Source organism: Phyllobates terribilis, unplaced genomic scaffold, assembly GCF_046119375.1.
Source record: "Phyllobates terribilis strain yellow unplaced genomic scaffold, ASM4611937v1 Scaffold_2__4_contigs__length_985480577, whole genome shotgun sequence".
Lineage (NCBI taxonomy): Eukaryota > Metazoa > Chordata > Amphibia > Anura > Dendrobatidae > Phyllobates > Phyllobates terribilis.
The window spans coordinates 491972880-491988571 of record NW_027362762.1 but is presented as its reverse complement, the minus strand read 5'-3'; the positions used below and the strand labels follow the sequence as shown (position 1 = coordinate 491988571).

At 38.5% G+C, this 15692-nt stretch overlaps 1 long non-coding RNA gene across 1 annotated transcript in view; it reads left to right on the top strand.

Moving 5' to 3' along the window:
* Positions 1 to 7946: 7946 nt before the first annotated feature.
* LOC141252840 (uncharacterized) overlaps positions 7947 to 15692 on the top strand; it is an 83716-nt gene continuing 75970 nt past the window's right edge. The window contains exon 1 of the long non-coding RNA XR_012314127.1: positions 7947 to 8192. This is a non-coding gene — a long non-coding RNA (uncharacterized lncRNA). The remainder of the gene's footprint in view (positions 8193 to 15692) is intronic.

The following is a 15692-nucleotide window of genomic DNA, read 5'->3' as shown; positions in this document are numbered from 1 at the left end:
TTTGAACAAAATAATCAGACAGAAGAAGAAAAGTGACAGAAATCAGGACAAGATATATGCAGGTAGCTCCTAGTTTTGACCTGACTACCTTACTATTTCTACTGTCAGCCTGCACAACCAGTCACCAGCTACTCTGAGGACTTAGCCCAGGGTTAGTGGTAAATCCACATCCCCACTCAAGAGTTTGAAAATGAAAACCAGGGGTTCCCTAAGACCTGATAGTTAGAGTAGCCAGTGCAAAGCCTGACTTTCAGGAGTTTAAATAGAGAGCAGCCCTTTGATCTTTGGATTATTATTCAGAGAATGAGACTACCATTCCCATTTTCAATGTGATTCAGCAAAGCAGCAGTACAACACAATCAAATTAGTTCTTTTGCAATCCCTATGTGGAATGAGCTGTGCGCTATGACCTCTCTTTCCTATGCTGGAAAAATCTTTAATAGTGCTGCTTGGCTGGCCCCCTTCTTTTGTACAGGCTGTGTAAAGATTCACTCTCTCTGGTAGGAATTAGGAATAAGACCATAGGTAGCGTTCACACAGGCAATGAAGTTTTGGTCCAAACACGTACAGTTTTTATTGCTTTCCAGAGGTTGGCTACAACCAGAGGAAAAAGGACCCTTAAAAAATAACTTTTATTAATTACGTTTAAAAAGGACTGGAAAAAATCCATACACAAACAACAATAATCCTCAAGAAAATCCTCAAAAATGGGACATCAGATTTAGATATTATACCGACAGGAAAAAGTATGGATTAATACTGTCCCTATTTTATCCCTAATACCTCTCCCTTCCTAGCAGCAGAGGTTGGCACCTTAATTTGTACTTCGTGGCGCCCCCGCTCCACGTCAGTGTCCCTTATATCCCTACAAAAACCCTCACAATGGTGAGAAAAGGGTAGAAAAATAAGTGAAAGTATAGGTTTTAGAAGCCGGTATATAGTAATAAATATGACCAGATCTGTTCAATGGGACAGATACCAGCAACTGGAGACCAGATTAATCCTAGTATCGCTTAAATAAAATTAATTCATAGACAATTAGCAGCCAATATCCTGATGCAATAGAGTGATCCACTACACATCTATCTTGATCAATCTCAGCATAATAAAAGATCCACAATTAGTCATTAGGGCTAAATTAGTCATTAGGGCAAACTTAGTCATTAGAGCAAAGGATTATCCGTAGAGGGCTAATCAACACAATAATCTCTAGATCTACAAGCTACCGTTTGAGCAAACAGTCTGATAATTCATATACATAAAGAATGGCACCTACAACTTAATAGTCCCATATGTATAGTCCCAAACAGAAAAAACACTTATCATTAGTGGACCCTTAGTCCCTCTGACAATTCATACAGATAAAAAGTAGCGAATAAGACTTAATAGTCCCATATAAATAGTCCCCCCAAAAAATGGCACTTACCATTAGTAGTCCCTTAGTCTCAACACATTTCCCCGTGATTTCCACCAGGATTCATCAGGGGACCTGAGGAGGACATCAATCTCTCTCCTCAGACAACCAGTCAATGCTGCATGTGCATTTTCAGAGGTTGCACATCACCAAAACAAACTCAAAAACATAAATCCCTAGCCTTGTCCAGGTGCTAACTAAACAAAACAGAGTCTGGCTACTCAAACATGGCTGAGCTAGCCTCAGCTTGGTCAAACAAAACAGCTATTGTCCATAGCAACCACTGATATTTGCGGCTCTCTGCACACAGCCTGCACAGACTCTTTACAGAGAAGGATTCTGTCCTGTCTCTCTCTTTAGCTCCAAGACACATCCAGTCTGGTCAGCTTCCCTGAGCTCAATCACTAAGGATAACAGCTAGCTTGGTTTTATGCTGGGCCAGGAAGGTAATCTAATCAGAATCTTTAGATCTAGGAATTAACCCTAGCCTATCTGAATTGGCTTAATACCCCCACCACTCTGCACAAAGCCAGGGGCTGGGCACCATCTACCAACACACAGAGTGAACAAGGCTGCAAATTGATCCAAACGTGAGGCTCATGCTTGATGATACAAGGGTGACCTAGTAACTCCAAGAACCTGAACCTATTTTTGGGTACAGATTTTCGGCATGCCGATTTTGTGAAGATGGCAAAGTTCCTGCCACTTTGATACCCACCATGTTGGCTCCTGACTGGGTTAACAAGCAATGGGTTTTGAATGGGCCCTACCCTTCCAGGGTTTTAGTAGGTTGCCATAATATGAAAATAAGCAAGAAGAAGAAGCATGCTAATATGCAGTGATCACCATATACAAAAAATATATATGTAAAAATGTATAAATTTTATTAAGTGCATGTCACAGAACAAAACCAAAAAATTGTTAAAGTAAAAACCCAGTAAACCCCACACTGGGTGGTTGCCCATCCCTGGGTTTTTACATGTGTTTTAACATTTTTTTGGTTTTGTTCTGTGACATGCACTTAATAAAATTTATACATTTTTACATATATATTTTTTGTATATGGTGATCACTGCATATTAGCAGGCTTCTTCTTCTTGCTTATTTTCAGTCTCTTTGTGGCAAGCTACCTGTGAATCCAATTGATTAGATGGTGCCGTCCGCTTGAGCATAATAGAGGTTGCCATAATATGTGAGAAAGGCCTTCCTTTACCGGGGACGGAACAGGGTGTAACAGGGGCTGGAGACAGATTTGTGGTGAGGTGTACACGACTATGCGCCTCGCCTGGTTCATTAAGAGACTTGCGCCTCTTAATGAATCAGGAGCGTCTGCTCTAAAATGAGAGAATAGTCAATCTTGATGAACAGACTCCAAAGTGTTTACACTTTGTAAGCAACAATCGAGGGTGCGGGTGTCAGTATACTGTGATCGAACAACCCCTTTAATATTGTTATAGTACGCATTATTATTATTATTATATTACATTATTGTATTATTATTATTATTACTGCTTTATATCTATAAATATTGTAAAATCTTTACAACTTGTTTAGAACTTTTGTACCTTTTGAACTTTATAAATCACCTTTACTGTTTGCTTTTGGGCTCTATTCTCCCTGAACATTTTCTGTCTATGGCTGTCAGCTTGTTAATTAGCACTTCAAAGAGAAATTGTTTATGTCTGCTTCTTTGACAAATTTGCCTTAACTCTCAGAAGTTCTGAAATTTGCTGGGGTAGCTAACCGTTATTTAGACATTGTGCCCTTGTATGTCGAATTTCTTAAATTGAGATGCTGGATTTTGCTGCATGTAAGTGTCAAATCCTGCAAAAACTGTGTTGTACTTCTCTATCCATTATTCATTTGCTTGGATAAGAACAAGTAGAGAAATTACTCTTGTTGCTCTGAATGCTACTTGAAAAGGTGACCTTTAAGCATGAGAAAAAGAGAAGGGATGGTGGATAAATATAGAATAGTAACCCAGCTGTGGCACTGCATTGATTAAATATTTAAAGGTTCTGCAAAGGGCAGGGCATCCAGAGGTAAGGGAAGCTGCTGTATGGGAGGTGAGAAAAAACATAGGAACAGGTGAGAATTAGAATGTGGTCAGGTCAGAGGAGACCTACAAAGCTGAAAAAACTACAGTTTTCTGGTACCGAAAGATTGAAAATGTGTGCCATTCACGAAGGTTTAATTTAATCACTCGCAGACAATGTAGTAACTACTTGCAATTTATAAGGGTTTAGTCTGTAAGTAAGTTGATTTATAATGTTACCTTTTTAAGGAAAGAGAATAATATTAATTACAAAACCTCAAAGCTGACATTTGTAAATAGATTATCTAAGAAAATGAAATCTTAAACTTGTTCCTATAATTTCCAGAATACTGTACATTTTGTCAGCATCAGTTTAAAGATTTAATATGCACATGTGTAGTAATATTTACACATTTTATCTTCTGGAGCTATAACGGAGTTATGAAAGATACTTCTTACAGATATGCAGCGTCTCATGTAGGCACTAGAGATGAGTGGATCGATCCGCATATGATCAAGTTGAGTTGAATTTTCTGAAATTTGCGGTTTCCAATGAATTCGACCACTTTGCGATTTGATTTGTGGTTCACAAACAAAAACAACTTTCTTGGTACCATCTTCCACACTGCTGAAGCATCAGAGAGTGGACTAATATCTTTTTCTGATCGAACTGCCCCGTGGTCTTCAGCTATGAAATCTAGCTGATTATCATACCTATCACAGATCATCGATTCCCAATGGAGCACAGTTTGTACGACTGAGTCACTTTCCATCTCCAGAGTCACTGGGTAAGTCTTTCTCTCCTGTAGAGTGTAATCTCTTATAGTCTGCAGGGTCCTCTCTCTTCTTTCTTTCTATTTAAAAAAAGAAACGTGAGACATCGCTTTAACCCTTGGATTACTGTCGGACCTGGGGTGAGTATATTGGGTTAATTTAAATGATTAAATAATGTGTCAATTTTATTTCAAATGAAGTGTTTTATTCTAGGTGTGTGTTTATATAACTCTTTACTTACAGGATTAGTAATGAGGGTGTCTAGCTGACACCTCTTCATTACTAAACCTAGGGCTTGGTGTCAGCTACATCTAATACTGTTACCTAATCCTATTACCTAATCCCATTACCCTGATGCAACTGCACCAGGGCATCAATAAGAGCCTGGGCTAAGTCCCAATATTGGCACTTAAAATATTAAGCGCCATTTCAGGGGCAGCTGAAGGCTGGTATTTTTAGCCTAGGAAGGGGCCATTAGGCCAACATATTCCCTGGCTATTAATAACAGCTTACAGCTGTTTGGTTAGCCTTTAGGCTACGTGACGTCCCCACGAACAGGAACCAGCAGCGCTTTGGTCACAGTGTATTTTTGTGCATAGAAAACGCTGTGTTCTAATGCCGCACTTGTTTTGTTAGTACATGCAGATCCACTGTATGTAATGACATTTCTATCAGTCAAAATCTGCAGTGGACAGAAATTGACATGCTGCGGCTCATAAACCCGCTCCACAGGTGAATTTACACAGCATCAAAACCAAGCACAGTGGGCATGGAATATGTATAAATCGAATCCACTGTGCTTGTACTGTGGAATGCAGCGTTTTTGATGCAGCACAGGTGAGCTGCGTCCAAAACACTGCTTTTCCTGATCATGGGCATGTACTACTGGATAAATTACAGGGGGACCCCAGAAAAAAATTGATGTAGGGTCCCTTTATAAAATCTAACCAGCAAAGGCTAACCAGACAGCTGTGGGCAAATATTAATAGCCAGGGAAGGGGTCATGGATCCTGACCCCCTCCAAGGCTAATAACATCAGCCCTCAGCCGCCCCCAAAATGGAACATCAATAAGATGAGCAAATCTGGGGCATAGCCTCCACTCCTGCGACTTGCCCTGGTGCGGTGGCAAGTGAATTAACCCCTTTACCCCCGAAGGTGGTTTGCACGTTAATGACCAGGGCAATTTTTACAATTCTGACCACTGTAATTTTATGAGGTAATAACTGTGGAATGCTTCAACGGATCCCACTGATTCTGAGATTGTTTTTTCGTGACATATTGTACTTCGTGGTAGTGGTAAAATTTCCTCTATATGACTTGCGTTTATTTGTGAAAAAGTCAGAAAATTGGCAAAAATGTTGAAAATTTCACAATTTTCAAGACCTTAAATCAGAGAGATATGTCACGCAAAATAGTTAATAAATAACATTTCCCACATGTCTACTTTACATCAGCACAATTTTGGAACCAAAATTATTTTTTGATAGGAAGTTATAAGGGATAAAATATGACCAGCGATTTCTCATTTTTCCAACAAAATTTACAAAACCATTTTTTTAGGGACCACATCACATTTGAAGTGACTTTGAGAGGCCTTTATGACAGAAAATACCCAAAAGTGACACCATTCTAAAAACTGCACCCCTCAAGGTGCTCAAAACCACATTCAAGAAGTTTATTAACCCTTCATGTGCTTCACAGGAATTTTTGGAATGTTTAAGAAAAAAATGAACATTTAACTTTTTTCACAAAAATGTTACTTTAGACCCCAATTTTTTTCATTTTTGCAAGAGTAACAGGAAAAAATGGACTCTAAAATGTGTTGTTCAATTCCTCCTGAGCACGTTAATACCCCATATGTGGGGGATAACCACTGTTTTGGCACACAGCAGAGTTCAGAAGGGAAGGAGTGCCATTTGACTTTTTAAATGTAAAATTTTCTTGAATAATTAGCTGATGCCATATTGCATTTGTGGAGCCCCTGATGTGCCTAAACAATGGAAACCCCCCACAAGTGACCCCATTTTGGAAACTAGACTACTCAAGGATTTTATCAAAGGGTATCGTGAACATTTTGAACCCACAGGTATGACACAGCATTTGATAACATTAGGTCATCATATTGAATAAGTTGTCATTAGTCTTGAGCGCAAATGCTCACTACTTGAGTTTGCACAGGGTACTCGGGTATGCACCATGTATCGCGGATGCTCGAGTGACATCCTCGAGTCCCTGCCCCTCATGTTTCATGGTTGTTAGACACCAAAAAAAAAAAACCTTGCGGGGATCACTCGTGCATGGCAGGCAATCCCCGCAAGGTTTTTTTGGCCGTGAAGCATATGGGGCAGAGACTCGAGCATGTCACTCGAGCACCTGTGATACTCGGTGCATACCCGAGCACCCGATGCAAACTCAAGTAGTGAGCACTCAACACTAGTCTCCATATTGTCATCATTTTTTTTCTTTACTTTTGAAAATATCCCAATCCCAACACAACCCTAACCCCAAAACTAATATAACCCCAACCCTAACAGAACTGTAGCACAACCCTAACCCTAGCACAACCTTAACCCTAGCACAGCCCTACCCCTATCCCTAGCACAACCCTAACCCTAAACCTAGCACAGCCCTAACCCTAGCACAAACCCAACCCTAGCACAACCCTAACCCTAGAGTTTATTTTTTTCATCGTTCCTCGTGTGGTATAAGTGATTAGATGACTTTATTCTTCAGGTCAGTGCGATTTCAGCAATGCCAGATTCATATCAGGTTTTTATGTTTGGCAGCTGTCACACTATTTTTTTTTGCAAAGCCGAGTCATGTAAGGGCTTGTTTTTTGCGGGACAAGTTGACGTATTTATTGGTACCATTTTTGGGCCCGCTACATTTTTTGATCGCTTTCTCTTCCAATTTTTGTGAGGCAGAATAAACAAAAACCAACAATTCAGGAATGTTCCCTTGTGGTTTTCTATAATATTTTTCTTTGTATGATGTCATTTCCTCTCAATTTCTCTATATATGTGTGGAATTTGTCTTGTTATCCAAAATTGGCAAAAGCCTGCAAGGGGCTGAAACGTTTTGTTGTAGTCTTCCTATATGTGGAATAAATGAATTGATCGTATACATGTGAGTGCCGGGATCTTTCTACTTTGCTTGCAATCTGTCTCTCCACGTGCACCACCAATTACTAACAAGGACTACGGAGTGCCGACTATTTCTTTATATCTATATTGTTCTCTTGAAGTACATGCACACGTTGGATCTATATGGCAGCTTTTAATTATGAGGAAGCTACAAGGATCATCTCGCAATCTACAATTTCTACGGATTTTTTGAAGATACCTGCAAGTGAGTTCAGGAAACGAGATTTTGAAAAGGAGTCCAAGAGACTGATCTCATATGAACTCCATGCCGCTACTTTAACAGAATATTACCGTGAGAAACGGATCCCACAGATCCCACGGATCTCCAACGATTCAGCCTTTTGTGATGAATTTGAACATATCATTAATAAATGCTCTTTGGATTTGATTCTCTTGACTGTTGAGAGATTGCAGAAAGCCATTACTGAACTGAGGAATGAAATACATAATATTGAACTACAGCTCAGTTCATGCATGAAATCTGATGAATTGAGTGCTTTAAAAGATTCTACAAATACCATCTTGGAGAATTTTCGCAAGGAGCTGCAGGATAGGAAGCGACGAACGTTTACCAGAGACACTGAAGATTATTTGTCTAACAGAGTTTATAGGTGGCGTGACCCGAGACCTGGCTTTGAAAGGGGGTTTAAATCATTTCCCAGGACCGGCTATTACTCCTCAGATTCCCGCAGTGACATCTCTGGCTCCTGGAATCAACTGTGTCCTTTTTTTCAGAAGGGGAGAGGACGCAAACCCACAAGAAAACGCGGAGAGGGGGCTGCCATCACAGGAGAAACTACACCATCGATGATCACCAGGTCTCAGGTACTGAAGATTCTATGATTATAAACATTTCATCTAAGACTATATTACCGAAACAGACACAGACCCTGCAAAAGGGTTCATCCTTTGGCATAATGACTGATTTAAATGGTTTTCAATTGGACATTAATTTAAATCATTTTTATAGAAATATTAGATAGAAATCACACTTTTCTAATGTTCCGCTGCCATTGCCAGTAACGACCACTGGTGATGGTAATGATTGTTTGATATTATTTGACCTGGCTCTTAGGAACAGAAGTAGTTTTGTACCACCGAAAATATACCATCCGACTGAGACATATATTGATTTTGTGAAAAGAGATGTCGATATTTTACTGAATCAAATGCAGCGAGAGGGTTTTCAGATCAGTGGTAATTTAACATTTGAAGAGAGGGAAGCCCTCAAACAATTGCAAGGGGACAAACAAATTGAAATTAAGCCTGCCGACAAGGGGGGGTCAATTGTTATAATGGATCGTGATAAATATATACGTGAGATCCAGAGACAATTGACTGATATTGAAACATATATGCCATTAAAAAAGAATCCATTACAGGAAATACAAATCAAAATAAAAAATGTGGTTGATAAACATAGGTCCAGGGGTATTATTGATACTAAACTGGTGGAATATTTGATTAAAAGAGATCCTATTACCCCTGTGATCTATGTATTACCTAAAGTCCACAAAACTTTGATTGATCCCCCTGGCAGGCCCATAGTGGCTTCATCTGAATCTGTGTTGAGCCCCTTGTCAATTGTTTTGGAACGAATTCTGACTCCTTTTACTAAAAGAAGTAAGTCTTTCTTACTTGATACGGGTGATTTTTTACAACAAATTAAAAATGTTGACGACATCTCTGAAAATGCTATTATTGCTACCATTGATGTAATTAGTTTATATACTTCTATTGAACATCAAAAAAAGTTAAGTGCAGTTAATTGGACATTAGAGGAATTTCGAGTCCCTGAGACACAGTGAGAATTTATATTTGACCTGTTGGAAATTGTTCTATATGAGAATTACTTCTTATTCCATGATGTTTTTTACAAACAAAAAAGGGGATCAGCGATGGGTGTGAATGTGGCCCCCCCATACGCAAATCTTTATATGACATTTTTTGAGGAGAAGTTTGTCTATTGTCATGAACTATTTAAAACCTATGCCAAAATTTGGCTGAGATTTATAGATGATATTTTTTGCCTATGGGAGGGGCCACATGAGACTCTAATGGAATTTCAAAACTATGTAAATAGTGTATGGACAGAATTAAATTTTACTTTATCATATGATGGTGAACATGTGAATTTTTTGGTCACAATGGTCATCAAGACTGGCACTGGACGTGTGGATGTTGATCTATACAAAAAGAATACAGATTGGAATAGTTTTTTACATTTTAAAAGTGCTCACCGTATTTCATGAAATAGGCGATTCCCAGATCGCAGTTTTTGAGGTAAAAAGAATTTTTACAGATCCTTTAATCTGAAAGCAACGTATAACAGAAATGAGGAATAACTTCCAGCATCGTGGTTATCCTAAACATGTCTTGGATCAGGCAGAAAGAGACGTGGGACTTGAAAGGGTTAAAAGAGACAGCAATATGCCACGAATGCCATTTGTAAGACAATACCATCCGATTAATGTTAGAGTGGATAAAATAATTAAAACACATTGGCATATTTTGAGGGAAGCTTTCCCAACTGTGAATGAATTTCAAACATCTCCCCGAATTTGTAATAAAAAGGGATAAATTAGTGCGTGCTGATGTGGGTAGTGATTTATTGATCCTCAGACAGACATTCCTTAGTACAAAAAGTAAAGGAACATATCCCTGTTTGGGATGTGCGCAATGTAACAACGTTATCAGAGGAGAATATTTCTGCCACTCCCTTACTGGGAAGAGATTTTATATCAAAGATTTTTTTACCTGTAAATCTGCCAATGTTATCTATTTGATCAAGTGCCCTTGTGGCTCTATTTATATAGGCGAGACTACACAGGCAGTCGGTGTACGCATTAACAAGCATAAATCTACTATTCGATGTTGCGATACTACACTTCCGTTACCTTTGCATTTCAAAGAAAAAAACCACTCTGTGGCACAATTAAAATATCAAGTAATTGAAGAAGTAAGTGTACCCAGGAGAGGGGGAAGCCTCAAAAAACTCCTCTTGAGGAGAGAGGCATTTTGGATTTTCACACTTAACAGTTTATCTCCCAATGGTTTGAATAAGGAATACAGTGTAAGCCAAATGCTCTAAATCATTATTTTTCCTTTTTTCAGACCACTCAAAATCAATGAATATTTTTTCAGGATATTACAGTATTGGATGAGACCAATAAGAAGGCGATCTCCAGATATGGCCATATCTTGCAGCAGTGAAACATATTATATGGGGCATAATATTATATTCCTGTGATTTCTCTTATTTTCTATTGGTGATAATTTGATGTAACCCATTTTGACAATAGAATTGGTGATAGGAGTGACTAGGAACATGATTAGGTGGAATTTAATGGTTTGTGATGCTATAACTATGGCATGACCCTATACAAAATTATCTCATTATCGGTACTGTTTCTTTAAAGATTAGTGTCAATGAATTAAAAATAATAATTAAATTGAGTGAGCATTATACAATTAATAAAAATTATAAAGTTTTTTTAAAAAAATCTTAAAATAACTTTCAAAATTTTTTTCTATAAAATTGCATTAATTGTAATAATTATGGATTGTTTATATATTCTAGATAGGTGAATCAACAATGGGATATTTCATATTTGGAGGAATTTTTAGTGTTATATACAAGAATGTTTAGGTTTTTGTATTTAATATTTTGTTGTACTGGTATGGAGATACTATATTAATTTATGATGTCATTTTTTGATGGTTTTTTTTTGTTTTTTGTTTTATTGTTTATTTATGATGTTTATTTATTATTTCATGTATGATGTTATATTTTGTGATTGTAGTGTAATGTTCTGTTGTGGTTTTCTATAATATTTTTCTTTGTATGATGTCATTTCCTCTAAATTTCTCTATATATGTGTGGAATTCGTCTTGTTATCCACAATTGACAAAAGCCTGCAAGGGGCTGAAACGTTTTGTTGTAGTTTTCCTACATGTGGAATAAATTAATTGAGCGTATACACGTGAGTGCCGGGATCTTTCTACTTTGCTTGCAATCTATCTCTCCACATGCACCACTAATTACTAACAAGGACTACGGAGTGCCGACTATTTCTTTATACCTGTAAATTCCTGGGCTTTCTAGCATGAACTGCGCGCTCTCCAGAGTGGCTCAATGATATTGAGGTCAGGAGACTGAGTTGGCCACTCCAGAACTTTCACTTTGTTCTGCTGAAGCCAATGGCAGGTCGACTTGGCCTTGTGTTTTGGATTGTTGTCATGTTGGAACGTCCAAGTACGTCCCATGCGCAGCTTCCGGGCTGATGAGTGCAAATTTGCCTCCAGTATTTGCTGATAACGTGTTGCATTCATCTTTCCTTCAACTTTTACTAAGTTTCCTGTGTCTTTGTAGCTCACACATCCCCAAAACATCAGCAATCCACCTCCGTGCTTTACTGTAGGAATGGTTTCCTTTCAATTTTGGTCTCATCACTCCAAATTACCTTGTACAAGAAGTTTTGAGGCTTGTCTCTGTGCTGTTTGGCGTATTGTAGGTGAGATACTTTGTGGCATTTGCGCAGTAATGGCTTTCTTTTGGCGACTTGACCATGCAGTCTATTTTTCTTCAAGTGCCTCCTTATTGTGCATCTTGAAGCAGCCACACTGCTATTTTTCATAGAGTCTTGAATTTCAGCTGATGATATTTTGGGGTTTTTCTTTACATCCCAAACAATTTTCCTGGCAGTTGTGGCCGAAGTTTTTGTTGGTCTACCTGACCGTGGTTTGGTTTTTACAAAGCCCCTGATTTTCCATTTGTTAATCACAGTTTGAACGCTGCTGACTGGCATTATTATTTCCTTGGATATTTTTTAGTATCCCTTTCCTGTGTTATACAGTTCACCTTTTCCCGTAGATCCGTTCACAATTCTTTTGCTTTCCCCGTGACTCACAATCCAGAAATGTCAGTGGCTAGATGAAAGATGCAAAAGTCTGTCTGAATCCCAGAAACTCACTCAGGTTTTATGTACACACTGATTACAAGCAAACAGGTCACAGGTGAGGATGTTATCTTTAGTAGCCATTCAAACCCATTTGTGTCAAATTCTGTGCATGTTATCAGACCAAAATCATCAGGGTATGTGAACTTTTTATCAGGGTTATTTGGATGTTTTTGGTTGTTTGTTTGTTAATATTTAAAAAGAGAAAATACAGTAGTTTGACAATAAATGGCTTTACCCAACCAATAACCATGAGTAGAGGAAAAGTTTTTTGTTATCATTCATATTCTCTGAAAGAAGGCCAAGAAAGGAAAAATTCTGCCGAGGTATGTAAACTTTTGAGCACAACTGTATATTTTGGATTATTTTTAAAAATTTTTAACATTTTAACAATTTTTTTTTCAGTTTCTGACACTTTTCTTTCTTTTACATTTTGTCCCACTATGGGACTTTCATTTTTTGCAGGCTGATTGCTTGTATAGAATAGAGATGCAGCAGCATCTCTATGCTAGACAGCCTGTCAGCGCTGCACAGGCAGAAGTAACTTTGATGGCGCACTGCGTATGATTAAAGTAACTTCCAGAAACCTGGTGACCCGGATGTTGTCATGACGACATCGGGTTACCATGGCAACTACCGAGACCCGGCACAGACAGCGCGGAAAGTCGGAGGCAAGCTAAGAGGCTTGCGTTTACTTCCCCTTGCTCCCGAAATGCTGCGATCTACTTCAATCGCAGCACTTCGGGGGTTAATGTGCCGGGCATGGTACGGGACTGCTTCTTGCACATAGCACTGGATGTCAGCTGTGAGAATCAGCTGACACATGGCAGCGATTGCCCCGCACAGCTTCTGTGTGGGCATGATGGCATTGTGCATAATAGTACGTACCTGGTCTAATAGGCCCAGGGCACATGGACATACTATTACTGACAATGTCAGAAAGGGGTTAATAGGGTTGGGGTTCATGTCAGCCTTGTATTGGCAGCTCATGCGAAGCCCAGGGGTTAGTAATGAAGAGGCTTCTATTACACACCCCCATTACTAACTACATAGTAAAAGTTTTTAAATAAAGACAAAGCAAAAATAAACTCCTTTATTTCAAATAAACGTACACACTATTTTTTACACATTTATTTAAAAATTAAAAAGCAACTTTATACTCACCTAACGCCTAATCCATTTGAAGCCATTGTTACCTGTAAAAAAACAAAAATAAGAAACAGTCATATCCCCCACCTGTCCGAAGTGATGAAAGAATCCAGAGTGTCCCACCATGATCTCACTTGTAGATCAGTCATATCATCAGATGTGACTGCTCTACAGGACAGCAGGCTGACACTGACAAAGGAGTGTAATTGCTCCTGTCAGTGTATAGCACTGAGCTGCCATGACAGAGTTCACAGGAGTTCATCAGCTGATGAGCTCTGGTGATCTAACTTACGGCACCACCACTGCGTGAGAATTTTCTCATGCAGCGGCGGTGTCGTGAGATCACGGGAGCTCATCTGCTGATGAGCTCATGTGACCTCTCTCAAGGCAGCTCAGCACTACACACTGAGAGAGCTATTGCGCTACAGTCAGTGTCTCGCTGGATGCTGGGTAGAACAGTCACATCTGCAGATGTGGCTGTTTTACAAATGATCTGACCGCCATGGGACACTCTGTATTACGTGGACTATGGCGGACAGGCAAGGGATATGGTGTTTTTATATTTTTTATTTTTTTACAGGAGACATGGGCATGGGGGATTTGGTGTTAGGTGAGTATAATGTGTTTTTTTTTTCAATATTTATATATTTCAACCCTTTTTTCTTTACTGTGAGAACATGTGCTGGCTGATGACAACTTCCATCAGTGGCGCCTGCTCTCGCTATTATCAGCAACAGCAGCCATAGGCTGATGGGAGGAGTAATCTATCATCAGCCAACGCCTTTGACCCGCGGTCAATTCTTTGTGCATTTTTGCAGCATTTTTGACCCATTGACTTCAAATGAGTCAGTCAAATACATGGCAAAAATCCACAGCAAATCCGCAAAAAAATTTATACCTGCGTTTTTGCTATGGATTTGACTGATTCAATTAAAGTCAATGGTTGAAAAACTCGGCAAAGAATTGACATGCTACAGATTTAAACACAGCAAATCCTGAAAGGAATATTACTGATCATGTGCACAGCATGTCAGGATTCTCATTGATTTACCTGGCATAAGGATTCCCTAGCATTTTTGGGCCAATTCCACTTGGAAAAAATGCCCAGTGTGCACACAGCCTAAGGATCAGCTGGGTTCTCTCTCTTCTCTTCCCCTCGTTTATCTTTCTAGCAATTACAAGCTTTTAGTATTTTAGTTTTCCATTCATTACATATTTCCTATTGTATTTTTTACAATAATTCAGCTACTGTTCACTTAATTCATTCATTTGCACAATCCAGATCTATTTTGTTTAACTACTTTTGTTTTATTGTTATAGTATTCCTAAGTTCCAAGCTGTTACAGCTTTAAAATTAAAAATTTTGTTTCCTAAGAAAAGTTTACATCTCCAGTTCACATGCAATCGATCATTTGCTCTGACATCTGCAGTTCAAGCATTCCATGTCTACATTGTCTATCATCATGATTTTCTCTTCCCATTTTTGTCAATCACTTTGATCCCATGCATTTTATAATCTTCATATTCTCACAGAACGCTCCATCCCTTTTGAATTTATTATCAGTGTTATGTTGTGCTGATCAAAAAGTATAATGATACATGATACAATTTGGAGGGTCATTAGGATCAGTAAAGGGAACCTGACAGCAAGTTTTTGTACCATAGACCAAAAACATTCACAGTGATCAGCATAAATTAGCATACTCAAGTTGAAAAGTAAGATTTTAATCAATATCTATCTGAACACTGGAACAATTTCCAAAATATTGACAAGACTGAGTTTCATAGAACACTTTTTAAACCCATAACATGAAAGTAAGGTTAATACTATAACTTTCATTACAAAATCTGCAATTTTACTCAAATTAGGTGATGAAAAAAATGAACATACCCACATTAAAAACTACTAGTATTTTGTATGACCTCCATGATTTTTACGGATAGCAACAAGTTTTCTAGGCATGGAATGAACAAGTTGGCAACATATTGCAATATATATCTTTTTCCATTCTTCAATATTGTTCTCATTTAGACCTTGGATGCTGGACAGAAAGTGGTACTGAACTTGTCTCTTCAGAATTCCCCATACAGCAGGTTTTTCATTGGAAGTTTACTATTTTGACAGAGAAAGAGGAGGAGGTGTTCTTGGAGTATGTCATGCAATAGAGGAGGATGTCATTAATAATGGAAGTGACAATGACAGAGAACAGGTGCTACC